Source organism: Mercenaria mercenaria, chromosome 4 (genome assembly GCF_021730395.1).
Source record: "Mercenaria mercenaria strain notata chromosome 4, MADL_Memer_1, whole genome shotgun sequence".
In the NCBI taxonomy this organism is placed as follows: domain Eukaryota; kingdom Metazoa; phylum Mollusca; class Bivalvia; order Venerida; family Veneridae; genus Mercenaria; species Mercenaria mercenaria.
This window is the reverse complement of record NC_069364.1, coordinates 90,866,399-90,882,637: the sequence shown is the minus strand read 5'-3', so window position 1 is coordinate 90,882,637 and position 16,239 is coordinate 90,866,399. Positions and strand designations below refer to the sequence as shown.

The window sequence follows — 16,239 nt, the reverse complement described above, 5'->3', positions numbered from 1 at the left end:
GTGTTGTATTTATATGATTATGTTTTTGAAGAATCTGAGAAGATATACATCTATTTGCAGTTTGCCAGAACACTTCGCTTTAATTGACCTAAGTTGGGTTGTATCACAAATATGTTTATGTAGCAACCATCTTTTGTGTTTTCATCAGCGTGGTTTCAACTTTCACAATCGAACTTTCAACTTTCATCATTGTAGTTTCGATATTCAACATCGTAATTTCGACTTTTATCATCATACTTTCGACTTGAAAATCGAAACTTATGGGGCAAGGGATAGTTAATTTGAAAATTCCACAAATCTGGGCTGATACCAAATCATGAAAAATCAATTCTGATAAATTCAAGGCAAGTGTTGAGCGAATGTATTGCATAGACTTAGCACTTCATTGTATGACATTTTCAGCCTGCCGATTCTGTTGCTTCTGTTATAAAAACGAGTAAAACGCAGGTTTCAGGACACTAAATTTTGAGGAAAAAATGGCCCAAAATGCACACCTTGCGCGACCTGTACCGTATTATCTGCAAATGACTGACCTGAAACACATGCATAATTTTAAAGCATGTGGCCAGACGAAAATAATGGTGGGAAGAAAAGTGTCTCATAACCGTTTACTTTTTCCGCTATTTTGAGCTGAATCTGGAAGGATGAATGACTGTTTCCATTTCGTCTGAATTCCGTTACCTCATGTAAGACTTTAGACCCGGCTGTCTGCACGGAGCTAGGAAAATCGATTCAAGTACATGTACTTTACACAATAACTACTGGTACGCAGGAATCCTCAGTTCTATAAACATCATAAATAATACCCAGTTGAATGTAAATGCCTTTAAAGTGCACCTGTCTATTTTGATTAAAAAATCGTACCCGGGCCAAATGCGAAACTGGCCTCTGCCACTTAAGATATTGAAAATCGAAACTAGGATAACGAAAGTCGAAAGCACGGTGACGGAAAGATGAAACCACGATAGTGAAAACGAGAAAGATATCGACATTCACTATCGTAGTGTTGAATTTCATTTTTTCGACTTTCCTCATCGTAGTGTCGTAGTGTCGTGGTGTCGACTTTCGAGGTATGTGGCTATGAAATAAAAAAAAAATGGTGGTCCAAACGGAACACCGTAAAACAATTTGACTGAATAACAAAATGTAAAAAGCTAGCACATGATGTTTTAAAAACAACTTAACGCGGTAAATGCCTAATACTACGTTTATGTGATTATTAGCTTTCGGTTGGTCTTTAAGGTTTAGGAGTGAATAGTTCATAAAATATTTTTTTGATAAACAAACAAAATCTTTACCGACAATCTACATTACATATTATGCAGGAGTGCTGTCCCGTACGATTGATCCTTGAAACATTCTGAAAATATTGTTCCCCTTTAAAACTAAATGGCAAGGGTTAACTAATAAAAATTGATAACTGTTGAGTATGGTGGCACGTTTTTGGCACGAGATGATAGGTAGCTACACTAGCCATAAGACTAGTAATAAATATATTTCTACATTATTCCCTTTTTTGTATAAATCTATCTCATACAGAGAGAAAATCCAGTACATTTGAGAGAATTACACAAAGGAATGGTGTTTCAATTATCATATTAAATTATGATACTGGACATAGGATATAGACTCAGTTCACTACATTCAATCATAAAAATGTAAAAAGATATATCATAGTCTAGGAACTAGTCTAATAAGTAGCCGGTGCAATACTTTTAAGAAGTTATCTTGAAAAAGCGAAATTATCTTAAAAGATTATCTCAATAGTCTATATCAATGCAATAATTTACATTAGTATCTGGATTTTTTTGTGTTAGTGCCCACAATTGCCATTTCTTAGCAAGACAGCTATTTCGATACTTTCAGCAATTGTCTTGATATTTCGAGCTTTCCTGAAAACTTCTCTCAATAGCCTAAAGTTTCCTAAAAAAAATAAAAAGAATATTTTGAAAACAGTAATTTATTACAATAATGTTTTCAGGAAAATGCACAACATTTCTGGAAATATCGTGGCAGTTCCAAGCACTAACACGGCATTTTTGCGCTAAAGTAATCCATCTTCATTCGATACAACTCTTTACATTTTTCAAACATTATGCACAGTGTTTGCGCACCACATTTTAACAAGAATTATAAAATCGGAGTTAGTAAACCTTCCGCCACAGATTTAAAATAAAACATGGTTTGATGAAGAATGTTCATTAAAAAGAGACAAATTTTATTGTGATTGAAATAGGTTGAGAGAAAATAGGTCAGATAGTAACATAGTCAAACTTATTGAATCAAGGTCGGATTTATAATGTAAAGACTATAAGACAGAAACAATTTAATGAACATAAGCGTAATACAAATAAATTAGTTTAATAACGCTAGATTAACAAACGCAAAGTAGTACTGGAAATTATTGAAAGAGTCAACTGGTTACGGGTCAAAATCGAGATAAACAAAGACACTTTCATATTTCGAAGCAATTAATAATCCAGAAGATCACTTTTATCAAGCAGATCATGGTATTTTGTACTTTAATAAGCGCTTCCTTAATGAGGAATTTCAGGACTGGTCATGTTTGAAAAAAAATAGATTTAGAAATGTCCTTAGACGAAATCCGACAGGCTGTAAAGCAGCTTCGTTCAAATACAAGTTAGATTGATTTATACATTAATGAATTCTTTAAGCATGACATTGATGTATTTGAAGTCAGTAATTTGATGAATAAGATTTTGGCAAAATTTAGCTGACCAAAAGCTTCCTCCTTCTAGCGCATATGCAGTGATTCGTTTTCAAAGAAAATCTGATTTTAGCATTACTTTGCAGATGTTTGATATGACAGCGATGGAAGTCTATTAGATTACTTTATGTACAATATTGCAATCTCCGAAAATTTCAGACGGAAATGTAACTCCCTCGTATGCTGTCGTCAGGTGATTACCACAAGCGAGCAGGCTTATTACATGCCTACACAAAAAATATGTTGTTTTCCCCCAGATAAATAAATGCTATGTATGTGTCCTGTAAGGTTCCCCATGTTGGTTACCATTCCCTTACTAAGATTAGTACATATATTTATTTAATGTTTGTAATCTTACTTCCAAATAGCTTAAATTATTATGTTAATTTATTAATTTATTATCAACTGCTCTGGTAAATAATTCCAAAGTATTTATTATGATGAATAATTTTCTATTACATACATCATATACTGTTAAAAATCATGTAAAAACAAGAATGAACATACTGTTCTTGGATTTTCATGAAAACAAGTAGATTTTGATAATTATACTTTCAATTTTGAGGTCTGAATATTATTTCGTTGTTTGATTTAGTTTGTAGATTTGAAAATCCATTTCTTTAAAATCATACCCTTACATGTCAAGAAAGCTTTAGGTGTTTGCCTAGACTAGCCACTAGACTGATATGTTTCTACATTTTTCCTATTTTGATGAACTTCATTAATTTCATGGAGACGAACGCCAGTCTATTTTAGATATTTTCACAGAGGAATGATGTTGAAATTATCAGGGTATTGGACATAGGATATAGACTGGCTCAGTTCACTACATTTAATCATAAAAAATGTAAAAAAGGTATATCATCGTCTAGGAGCTAGTCTAGTGTTTGCCTCATAGCACTTGTGTCCAGTCTCTTTAAGAAGTTGTCAATGGTATTTATCTGAAGATCTTTATTTAATGGATATAGAGATTTGTTTTATCACCAAAGACTTCCAGGTTTTAGATCTGATTGTATTGTTAGTTGTTTGATGATTATCAAACGTGATGAATCCTTTGCAAATACGTAGAAGGTATATACACCCGATTTTCAAAAATGAATATATAGATACTTTGTGTTAAGTAGGTAACATTGACTTTGTGAAAAAATTAAGAAATCTCTCCGTAAACTTTGTGTTTTATACTAAGTAACTTTGTAAAATTAAAGAAACATTATTGTTTGAAATCTAAGTTTTAAGATATCACAAATAACACTTTAGAAAACAGACAGGAGACTTGTGTGTGTTTTAATAAAAGGAACATAACTCCCATATTTTTAACAGAAAAATCTTCTTTCATAAATAATACATCACTAATGTTTTCTTCTATCACATTTTTATAACCCTGCCCCCTTAAAAACGAATTTGTAAGGGTATATACTGATTTCATGTTGTCTGTCTTCCTGTCTGTCTGTCTGTCCGTCGACACATTATTGTGCGCACTAACTCTCCTCATCACGTAATTTAATGAAACCTCAAACAAGTGACAAGTATCTAGCCTTGATTGTGTATGGTGCATATAAGGTTTTTTTCAGAAAAAAAGTCTGCAGAAATATAGGACTCCGTGTTTTGTTACTATATTACTTACATGCAGTCTACATTATTATCCAGTCTTGTGTGCGTCAAATTACAAGTACTGTATCAGTGCGTGCTTGTGTATATTCACCTTCAATGATAGCTTTAGTTTTAGAAGTGTACATGTAATGCTTGTATCTGTATCAGAAATAATAGTACAGATAAGCTATTGCATATAGATATATGGTCAAGATGCTGCACTGATTACCAATGGTTAAATCAAATTTTTATATAGTACCTGCATTATGTAGACAATATCACTAGCATAAGAAGAAAATCATTTCAACGTGTTATTTAGAGTTTAAAAGATATGAATGTTAATAATTTGATATATAATGATTAAGTGACCTTATGAAATCGATCACATACAAGCTCTTGAAACTCTATTGTGGAGTTATTCCTCAATATACAGAAATAAGATCTAGAATTCTGATAACTTGCACACACATCTTTTTCTGTAGATATTTTTTACATTATAAGATACAATTGTATATTATCATTAAATTTTGCTAAAGATATGTTTATATTTATTACCAAGCTGGTGTTTAGAGCTTTGTATTTAGTAATAAGTTTGTTTGTTTTGGGTTTAACGCCGTTTTTCAACAGTATTTCAGTCATGTAACGGCGGGCAGTTAACCTAACCAGTGTTCCTGGATTCTGTACCAGTACAAACCTGTTCTCCGCAAGTAACTACCAACTTCCCCACATGAATCAGAGGTGGAGGACTAATGATTTCAGACACAATGTCGTTTATCAAATAGTCACGGAGAACATGCGCCCCGCCCGAGGATCGAACTCGCGACCCCGCGATCCATAGACCAATGCTCTTACCTACTGAGCTAAGATTTAGTAATAAGAACATAATTATTGAGATGCATTAATTCCTCCATAGGTAGATAAAATTTACTAATGGTCGTACAATTCTCTTGATCAGCAATATCAGTACCACATGTTTGTATTTATAAACAGAACTACTGGCCCTTAAAACTCAAAAGAATCTTCTCACAGATAACATCAGCATCAGAATGTATGATGAGTGGTTGAGGTTATCTACAGGTTACATAATAACAGTTCAGTCAATCATTCTGTAGTAACCGCCTACTGTGCTCTTACCGATGTTATTATCTAGGAAATGGCATAGGATTCGCCAAGTAAATGTCTAAATCTAGTGCATGTACAGTTTGCAAACTATGTGACGGAATTAACCAGTGATTTAACTCAATAAATGATGTTTCATGTGATACTACGTTTTTGGATTTACTGGGAGAAGCCAACAAAAAAGGTATTCAGTTATTATCTTCTAAAATATGGATTTATAAAGAATATAAAATTACATACGCTTGTTTGAATGTAAATAGTTTGCATATAAAACTCATAATAGTTCTTATAGATTGTGCAATTAATAGTTTGCATATTTATTTATAGAAATAAAGAACAGTAGCAATTAAAAGAAATGAAAATATTACCGCGCATATAGTGCAGTTACATGTTATGAGCGTGGCTTATTCCTCACATAACACAATAAAATATTTATTATTGTCAGCAAATTATCAGTATGTTTGATTTCTTTTATTGAATATGAATAATGTTATTTAGATCCAAGAACCATATTTTCTTAGTATTTTTCCATCACATAAGCGTTGTTTGTAGCAAATTCATTACATTTTATGTAATACAATTATTAAATACGTTTCATATAGTTGTATAACTTTTAACTTTCAGGTTGATATTAAACCTTCATATATTGCTACCTGACAGGATGGGAAAAGATCTGGTAGACTGGCAAAAGAAGAATGTGAATATCTAATACACTGACAATGTGGAGTCATGAAATATTTTCTCTAAAAGAAATAACGTTATGCTTAATTGTTTTACCATTTGCCAATTAAAGGACAGAAACATGTAGATACTTAATAATAATATAACAACTGTATATTGTTGAGTAATATCAAAGCTCATATGAAATTAATATATATTAAAATATGTTTTGTTTCATCATGTGTCACACCGTTTATTTTGCCTGCTCTTCCCAATACCGTGGCTTATAAGAATTTCGCCAATGACAACTTCCAGATTTTCCTATACTGAATGAGCTTATCCGAATTCGGATAGTAACAACATTACAAAGATTTTTCTCTATCCAAATTCAGATAGTAAACATTGTCTCATTGTAATACATCTAATTTTAGTCAACTCTGATTCTTTTTATTGCTAATTGTTAGGGCTTATCTAAATTCGGATAGCAACGCCAACATTTAGTTTAGCTTCATTCGATTTCAGATAGGATATTGTTAAAGCTTATCTGAATTTGGATAGTTACGACAAAACTCAAGTTTTTCTTCAGTACGATTTTAGATAGTTAAATGTTTTGGGCTTATCTGACATCGGATAGCCACTCAAACATTGCCATTTGATGTTTATGTACAAAAATAATATTATCTTAACTACCAAAATTCGTAGTGTGCATTTGTTAGTAAAACAAAATGAAAGTATGCGCATTATTCGATTTCGGATAGAGCAGTTCTAACATAATTATATGGACATAAGTAAATTATGTTTTATGAATGAATGTTTCTGGTTTAGGATATTTCTTGAATTTTATTAATGCTTATCAAATATATGAAACATCTGCTTGTTCTTTTGAATTTTCCGATAAGTTCTTGATAAATCAAGCATTTTGACAGTTTGGAAACTGTCAAATACAAATGGATCGTGTTAGTGGCATTCTCGCGGATTAAAGTTTGTTATGAAGTGCTAAGAGTTGTAATTTCTTATCGACAAACATACCAGTTTCTAACGTCAATAACGTCAAGAGCGTGCAGCGATCTTTGTTACCATGCTTTCCGTGCATTTTAGATTTTATTTAGTGTGCCAGTATTGTAAATGATATATAATCATTGTCTACCATTTTGTTTTACGACATATACATAGGTCTGTACGCGTAGTTTTAAGATATTTCGAAATAAGTAATGAAATTCCCATAATTTATTTCTTCTTTTTAATTTGGAAAATTGTAATATTACCCGTTTCATAGATACAGTTTCCTTTTATTTGTTGCAACATTACCATGTCAGTATGCCGGATCCGACTTTATTTCAACTAAAATATCTGGATAAATGACAGAAATACAGAACTTCCATACAATTCGAAGTTCTTGTCGTGTCAGATTATAATAATAAACTATATATGGCAATAAAGTTGTTAGAAGTGATAACATGCCGACTTTAATTTCTACATTTCATTGCAGCCAAAAGCTCAGAAACTCGACACCAGATTTTTAACTTTGTTATCTATAGTTTGATTCCCATTACACTGCACATGACGATCGATTTTATAGTTTTAAATATAGTAATTTCAGTAACCTTTATAGTGTTTATCAGAAACTGGTAGAGAAGATTTGAAGAAGTTCCCTCCAAGCCCCAGATACTTCATCGATGATAAACAGAAACTGGATTTTTCCTCAATGACAAAACTGTCAACATCAGCAGTAAGCAACAACAATAGCAGCAGTAGCAGCAACAACAATAAAGACAGAGACAAAGTTCGCCTACACAGAAGCACAACAATTCCAAGGAGCAATATCATGATATATCAGTCTAGTCTCTTCACTAGAATGGTATAGCAAATAAAAGAAATGTACAACATCTTACAGTTGAAACAGTGTGTCCACTTCCAAAATTGATCATTTGAAAACACCAAGCTTCCCATTTCAACCATAAGCGTTTCCGCATAACTAAAATAAATGTATTCTTTTACTGAATAGTATAGATTTTAAGAGACGACATTTACATAACATGCCACTACGGTTTGCTCAGTAGATATATTAGAAATCAGAATTTTCTGCTCATGACCGGTCAACTGAAGATGCTTCTTACTGTAAGTGATTAAACATATTGTTTAACTTTAAGGAATGTCATGCTTAAAGTTAAGTTTCGTAATCTGCTACGCTCGTTAAAATTGAATTTAGGAAGTATTGTGTGCAACTGATTTTACAGCTTGTCTTATGGAATTTCGCATTGTGAGTTTGATCTGTCATAAATGAGTAAATACAACAGGGAGACAGAGTGCAGAAAGAAACTACATTCAACCGTTTCATGAAGTATTCTTATCATAATTTTAATTTTAGCAGAATTGACATATAGCTTCATGGGGCCGGGTGATTATAGATAATTGTATATGTGTGTTATAATTTGTTTCAATATGAATATCACGTGTCTCTATAGTTAAAACATTTCTTATGTTACCTCGAACCAAATTTGAGACATAAATTTGTTATTTTGCAAATATCTTAATCTTACTTGAAGCACTTATTCAATATTTAGCGTTCACTAAGACAGAATTGTCACATTTTTGTCATATAACTTTCTTTAACTTACGACTTCAACCTGTTTTCAAAGTGTCCCAAAACATACTTAGATATCTAATATTTACAAACTAGCAAAAAAATTGAGTTTGAAACAAATGATGACAAGACGCAATAACGTTATTGTCATTACCTATCTTGAAAGAGCATTACACAACACATACGTGTACTTTGTGACATTTTACAAATGGTGAAAGGTAGTAATATGAATAATAAAAATATAATTCTATTTAATGTGACTTTTTATACGCTTGTTTAGAATAAACGGACGGGTTATGTTATGGCGCTTGCCACTGTCTGTTTATCCGTCATATTTCGTGTCAAGAGCAACACTCAATGACCTTTTCAAGTTATTAAATTTGAACTTGACATATGGCCATGAGAAGATGTGCAGAACGCAAAGACAGGGTCGGTAGGCCAAAGATCAAGGTAACAGCTGGAGCTAAAAGTTCAAGTGTATCCTTCATACTTCGTATCCGAAGTATAACGTAAGAGCTATTCAAGATATTGACTTAAAACTTGGCGATGGTAGATGGCGATGTGGCAATGTGCAGAGCGCATGAACTTGGTTGGTAGGTTAAGGTCATTAATTGAATTCAAATATATCCTGTGTATTTTGTGTCCGGAACACAAGTTGAGAAGTGCAACAATTCACACCCCCACCCCCCCCCCCCCCACACACACACACACCTCACCATCCACACATTAATCTCCTCTTCCACCCATATTTTGTGCCCAGAGCATAACATAATAACCGTTCATGGCATTGACTACAAACTTGGCGTATAGTTAGGTTGCAATAAGGCGACGTGCAGGCATATAAACTTGGTTGGAAGGTCAACGTTCAACGGTCAAGATTTTAACTGAAATTTGGGTTGGTGATGATAAGACGATTTGAGGAGTGCAACAATCCATATTACTCCTTCCCCCTCCCCGCCACAATACACACACACGCACGCACGCAAATAAATCCCCCCATTCCTCACAGAAAAAAATCACTTTTAGTTTCTTTGTACATTCCATCACCGTCACAGCACAAACACCCCTTAAGCCCCACCCGCACAAACAATTCTTTAAAATTTACTTCCTCCTCCTCCGATCTAGAACTCTTCGGGTGTATATTTCTCCGTTTTACGGAGCTCTTGTTATATTTCTATGTGCTATTAACAGTCCTACGTCTTAAAGATATGCTGAGTTTACAAAAGGAGTATTCAACAAGTATTCACATATCAGGAAATTATTGAATATCGTGTTAATTGTTTTGTTGTGTGTATTACGAAATGTACGGCCAACCTGCAGAAATGAGGTTTCTGTTCTGCTGCAACATAAGCGGCGTGATTAAATGTAATGTTTTGATCTTGATATGTGATATCTTATAAATAGATGTTCGTATGCATTTATAAAGTAAAAATCATCTAACGTGAAGTAATGATCCCAAATATTAAGACAACATTGAGTCCAAGTACGGGGAGACATTTTACAGTCGCCACATGGCACTTAAATATAATAAATGGTGGAGCTATTTGATTTTGTGATATATCGGTCATAGCTCTTAAACATTTACTTAATTGTTATCTGCTTTGTTTTCAAAAGAAATCATTAACAATCATTGCACTGTTCTTATAATTAGATATATAAGCATAGTAAACTGTAAAAGAAAACGGCTAAATGATGATTTGTGTATGATTGCTGGTTGTCATTAGCTGTATATTTGTGAGTATACGTGAGTGGTTGCATTCAGCCATATCTGTCAGGTCCTTGAAAGAGTTTCTCTTGTTGCTTTGCCGTATGCAAAGACGCTGAATACATTTACAATGTATATTATACCTGAAACAAAGGCTTAGGGTAAGCTATTTTGTAGGTTCAACGTCCTTTGGCCAGCGTCCACAAGGGGTTCATTAACAGAATTTTAGACAAATCTTATGACAATGGACTAGAATATTTGTCTTTATGAAATCCCGGATGAGTGTGAAACTGGGACATAAGGGGTCAAAACTAGGTCACCACGTGAAATCATAAAAACCTTTTTAACACTCTATAGACCGTATTTACTACCAGGTTTTAATGTAATCTATTCACAGTATTTATCTTTAATGCTAAACTTGGTCAAATCATAGTGAAGTCTTTTTAACATTCTAGATGCCATATTTTCTACCTGGCCTTTATGTAACCTTGTGAAAATGTTTTTTTCTTTATAATATATAGGTCAAGTTTGAATCTGGGGCCCAAAACCTAAGCCACTAGGACAAATCCTACAAAACTTTGCGCTAGAGTCATTATATTAACTATGTAAATGGAACTGGTCATACTCTTTGCCATGATAAAAAAAAGTTGGAGACTGGATCAAAGTCTAAGTTAGAGGTCAATTAATAGAAAAACCCTGTTAGCACTCTAGAGGCAACGTTTTCTACCTGTTCTTTATGAAACCTAGTCAGAATATTTGTCTTTAAAATCTATATAAAGTTCGAATGTGTGTCTTTGTGGTTCACAAACTAGGTCATAAAGTCAAATTATTAAAATAATTTAACACCCTAGAGGTCTTTTCGAAATCTATGCGAATCATTGCTTAAATATTTGTCTTTAGATTGGAAGTGGCGATAATAAATTTGTTTGTATGAAACTTGGCCTAAATGTGTGTCTGAACAATGTTTGAGCAAAATCTGAAACCTGGTTATCTGGGCTCATATAATAGGTCATTAGGTTAAATCATAGAAATCACCTTTGCCGGAAATCTACAGTCGAGGTCAGGTGAGTACCTTATACATTATATTGTACCGTTTGTTACTGCTGCGTGCGTTAGAGATTCACATTGCATGGATAACTTTTATACACACTGTACTTTGGTTTTGGAACATGGTGAGGATTATCAATGAATTTAAGTGTATATCACAAACCAGTTCAAAGTCTTAATGTTGTTTTTTCTCCACTGACCACTGCAAGGTTGTGCCCTAGTGTGTTTCTTTATATGTTGGTTTTGTCATTGATGTCTGACTGTGTTACCTTTTAACTCTATTTAGCATGAAGTACTCATGATGAGCTTTTGAATCGTTGGATGTCCGTCTTCCGTCGTCCTCAATTTCGTTGAATTACGTATACCCTACTACTCCACCTAGGCGGCTTCAATGAATGTTCATGGGAATATTCCATGGGCTGTCCCCTGTACGTTTCCTTCGAAACTTGGCCATTCATTTAGTATTCTGGTTGGAAAGGCAACAAACAAAGATTTTTTTTAAAGTCTCCTGTTCAGAAACCGCTGGCCCGATTTCGAAATAATTTCACAGAAATGGTCCTTTAGTGACCTACCAAATTCTTACCAAACACTTTGTGTCGCTTACAACATGGCCACTAGGGGTTTGGATGGGCTAGTTTTCCTTTATATATGAAAAACTGAAAATCTCTGGACTTAATGACTCGATTTAAAATAATTTCGTAATCATTCTGTTTCGGAAAAATGGCCAATGGTGCACAGGGCTAGTTTCCCTATATAGATAATTTATATAAGGAAAACTTTGAAACTCTTATTGTCTGAAATCGCTGTCACTATTCACACCAATGAGCATTTAGCGACCTTCTATCTATGTTCTTCAAAGCATTCTAATTCGTTAAATATGTTGTTGCCAGGCCGTAAGACAGGTTTCTCTATTTGGCCTTATTGAAAAGTTTAACACCTGTTCATCTTAAACCGCTGACCCAGCTCTAAAATAATTCCACAGTTAATGAGGCACAATACCTTGTCACCAGGGTAGATTTAGATTTATTGAACAGTAGCAGATTAAGATATCCGATATACAAATGTTTTTTGGGGGGGATTTTTTTTGGTATCATTTGAAAGGGTTGTGTCTGCGGAACAAGAATTTGTAAATAAGATGACCATAATAATATGCTAGAAATAACTTTCTGTATTGATTCTACAGCAATGGAATTTGGACCACTTGTACTCTTTTTGCATGATAAGAAACAAATTCCAAAAATCTCCTTGGACCGACCTGGATTTGAACCTGGGACATTGAGTTCTCTAAGCGGACACCCTACCACGTCGCCATATAAGCTAGCTGATAAGCAAGGAGGTAAAAGCACCGTATTACACCTTTACTTCACATGGCCCTCTTGTTATCTACAGTACCTTGAAATCAGAGCAAAACTTATTTTGCCTTACAGACATATCTATGGCAGTCATTAAAATGTCTTTATATTTTGTGTCCTGCATACCCTGTACTTATTTAGGTATTGTCCTTGCGTCCAATCCTGGGGTTCCACACATTGATGATCAATATTTAAAACAGACTTTACATACTGACATTGTATAATTATATGTACAGGTACATACATTTTCTTCCCTAATTTCTAAAATCTAATCGACATGTGACCACTATTATTGCATAGTGCAGCAATTTTTCTGTTGGTCATTGCTACATGGTAAACATTGTAACACACATAATTAGACAAACACTGTACTGATATATAACAAGATCGTAGAACGCTCATTTAAGACCAGAAGTTGCAAGAACCACCATTTTATTAAACTGCATGAAATATTTTGCAACTTTATTGAAGAAAACATTTGACGCAAATAAAAAAAACTTTTAACATACAGGCATGGGAAACCTTTAATGTTTAACCAATGTTTTAAACAAATCTGAAATTTTCAATATGTACACAGCTTTCGGTCACAACCAAATTCTAAATATATGTCCAAAGCATACGGGTTCCCCAACATTATGACACTGTACGGCCATTATGCTACTTGTTGACAATGCATGACTAAGTCAACTTTTTTATGTTACATCGGGTTGGTGGTATGAGTTATGAGCGTACTACAAAACATCATCAAGAAACACAAGATAAAATAAAAAGAACTGGGGTAAATCCCGCATAAAACACCAAAATACAAATTCGGACGCACGGATTGAAATGCGGACAAGTGCAAATCGAAGTGACTCCAAACCTCTGCAAACCTACACGCCCCCCCCCCCACTCCCCCACCCCGTAAAAGAAATGACCGTGCATTCTTTGAAAAAAGGTCCTTGACTGTGCTCGCTGCTAAAATCATTCATATGTTCATAAATATTTTTCTATAAAAATGTGATTTCAGCAATATTCTTTAACATGTTTAAACGAAATAATAATTCATTGTAGAAAATTAAAAAAAAATGTATAGAAAAGAATACATATAATTTTCAGTTATCATTTATTTCAACTTGTAATTAATACAGATCGTTTTGTTTGTCACATCGAATTGAAATGGCCCTGCCAGCGCAAAATAATGCGCAAAAATTCTGCTATATTTTTCTATTGGCAGGTCTATTTTGCGATGTATGAGTGTGGCTTTGTTTGCTGTGCTCAGTGCTTCCGGGAAATCTACCCTTACCTTTTATTTTTCATATGTAAAAAAAAAAAACCGTGAATCCAGTGAGAGTCGATGTTGCAAGATAAATAGAATAAATCGATGATATAGGATCTCCGTTGAAAATGCTTTAGGAAAACTTAAGAAATATAAGTCGACTAGCCAGTCTATGCATTAAATTCGAATCGGTCTCAGGTATTGGTATTGTTTGGTGAGACGCCAAAAATGCAACAGTTTATGCATAAAAATCGCAAGTCCGTGTGGTGATTGTAACTTTGTTATTCGTAGTCCAAGAACAGTTGAGAAAGTCCCCGGTTTTCAAAGCAACTACGATGTAAGTTTCTGTTTACGTTTATGTTTCAGTTTAAGTAAGAAAGGACTTGAAGGAACTTTTGCTATGCTTTAACTTGCATTATGTTGTAATCACGGCAACAGGGATGCGTAAATTATATCTTGCTTTTTAACGTAATTTCTTAAAAATTATCAAACAAGTATATCGTTCCTGTTACATTTAGTTTCAAAGCATTTTTTTCTAAAACTATTTAACATACTTATTTCATTTTCACCTATTAAATTACCAATTATAAAATCTTAATGTACACGAGAACCTGTATTCCTCATTTGACTTTTATGTAGAAAATCATTAAATTATGTGTTTGAAGTCATAATTCTCATGGACAATGAATTCCTCATTTGACTTTTATGTAGAAAATCATTAAATTATGTGTTTTAAATCATAATTCTCATGAACAATTTTGAAAAAATGTCAAAGATTTTCTGGCTTAAATAGTTCAATGTCAAGGCCTTTGATTTTCATTGTTACATATATAGGTCATCAGGTTCGTTTCCATGGTAACATGAATTTAGTTTCTGATATCGCCAGTTTCTGATAAAATGTGGACAGTTTAAGCATAGTTATTTGTATAATTATACCAAAAATTCTCAATAAAAATGTTAATACGTAGTGCATCCAAATGTCTATTTTATTTGAAAATGGTCGTCATAATTAACCTTGAGACCGCCTGTCTACCCTACAACATAAGTCTTTTTACCATCCAGAAGACATTTCAGTATTAGTGTTTATAACGAAAAATATATGAAAAATATTTAGGCAAGTAATTGCTGTTTAAAGAAAACTTGAATAAAAACCTGCTCAAAATCACGTATTTTCAGAAGAAAAGCTATTAATTTTGCACGGTTACTGATACATTACGTCATAACGCCTGTGACGTCATTTTAAATTTATACTGTTTAGCAGCGTTCCGGCGGTAATTCAGTAATCATTTTAGCATTATTGCAACACTTTGCGTCAAATCTAAGACAGATTAATGTAATTGTCCAACAGAATGAAAATACAATATATTTAGTTTGTCATAAATGTCGTAGATCTAGTGAATTCTCACATTTGTTCCCGCTTGGACATATGCATACTCTACTTCTATGGTAAATTAAATCTTTTGTGACATTCTACTAAATTCTGTCTCGTTAAAATACATTTCTGCAAGGGAAGCCGTGCCAGTATATGGACATTTTTTAAAATCTTTTGAAACCCCTGGTCCGATCTCAGATTATTTAAATGCAGTGTTCTGTGGGTGACACCCTACAAAATTCATTCAAGCCGATTGATTTGTAAAAAACATGGCTGTTTGGGGTTGTGCTAGTTTTCCCAGTATGTCTAACTGGAGACTTCTTTAAAATTGCTGGCCAGCATTCAGAAAAAGAAATCACATACATTTTCCTTGGGAGACCAAAATCTTCAGGCAACGCACACATTATAAGCCCCACACCCCAACCAAACAAAAGATTTATTTTTCCTCTTAATTGTTTCTTGTGTTTCTTGATATTGCATCCTGTCATTATCTCCCATCACTTCCCCTCCCCAAAGTTCACGTCCATTATATTTTACTATACCTTCATATTGTCTGTTTAATCATTCATCTCTCCCACACTACCCGCCCTCATTTTGCGGAAATCTTCTTGTCAGAAAATCTGGCCCTATTTAAACAGATCTTTTCCTTGCGTAATCTTCTATCAAAACGTTTTCATGCAAGCTGTGTAACGAAGGTGAGCGATCTTGTCCTATTATGGTAATGTAAACGTCAGTCATTTTAAAATTTATTCATACACTGCCTGCTGTAGGGCTTTGCTTCAAGGAGGCTGCATTCTTGGTGCCGAATCTTATTGGATCTTTGC

General features: G+C 33.7%; 1 long non-coding RNA gene across 1 annotated transcript; it reads left to right on the top strand.

Moving 5' to 3' along the window:
* Nucleotides 1–5,343: 5,343 nt before the first annotated feature.
* Nucleotides 5,344–6,334, top strand: LOC123540410 (uncharacterized). The gene is made up of 2 exons (XR_006684171.2): nt 5,344–5,621; nt 6,062–6,334. It is a non-coding gene; the product is annotated as an uncharacterized LOC123540410 (long non-coding RNA).
* Nucleotides 6,335–16,239: the final 9,905 nt, after the last annotated feature.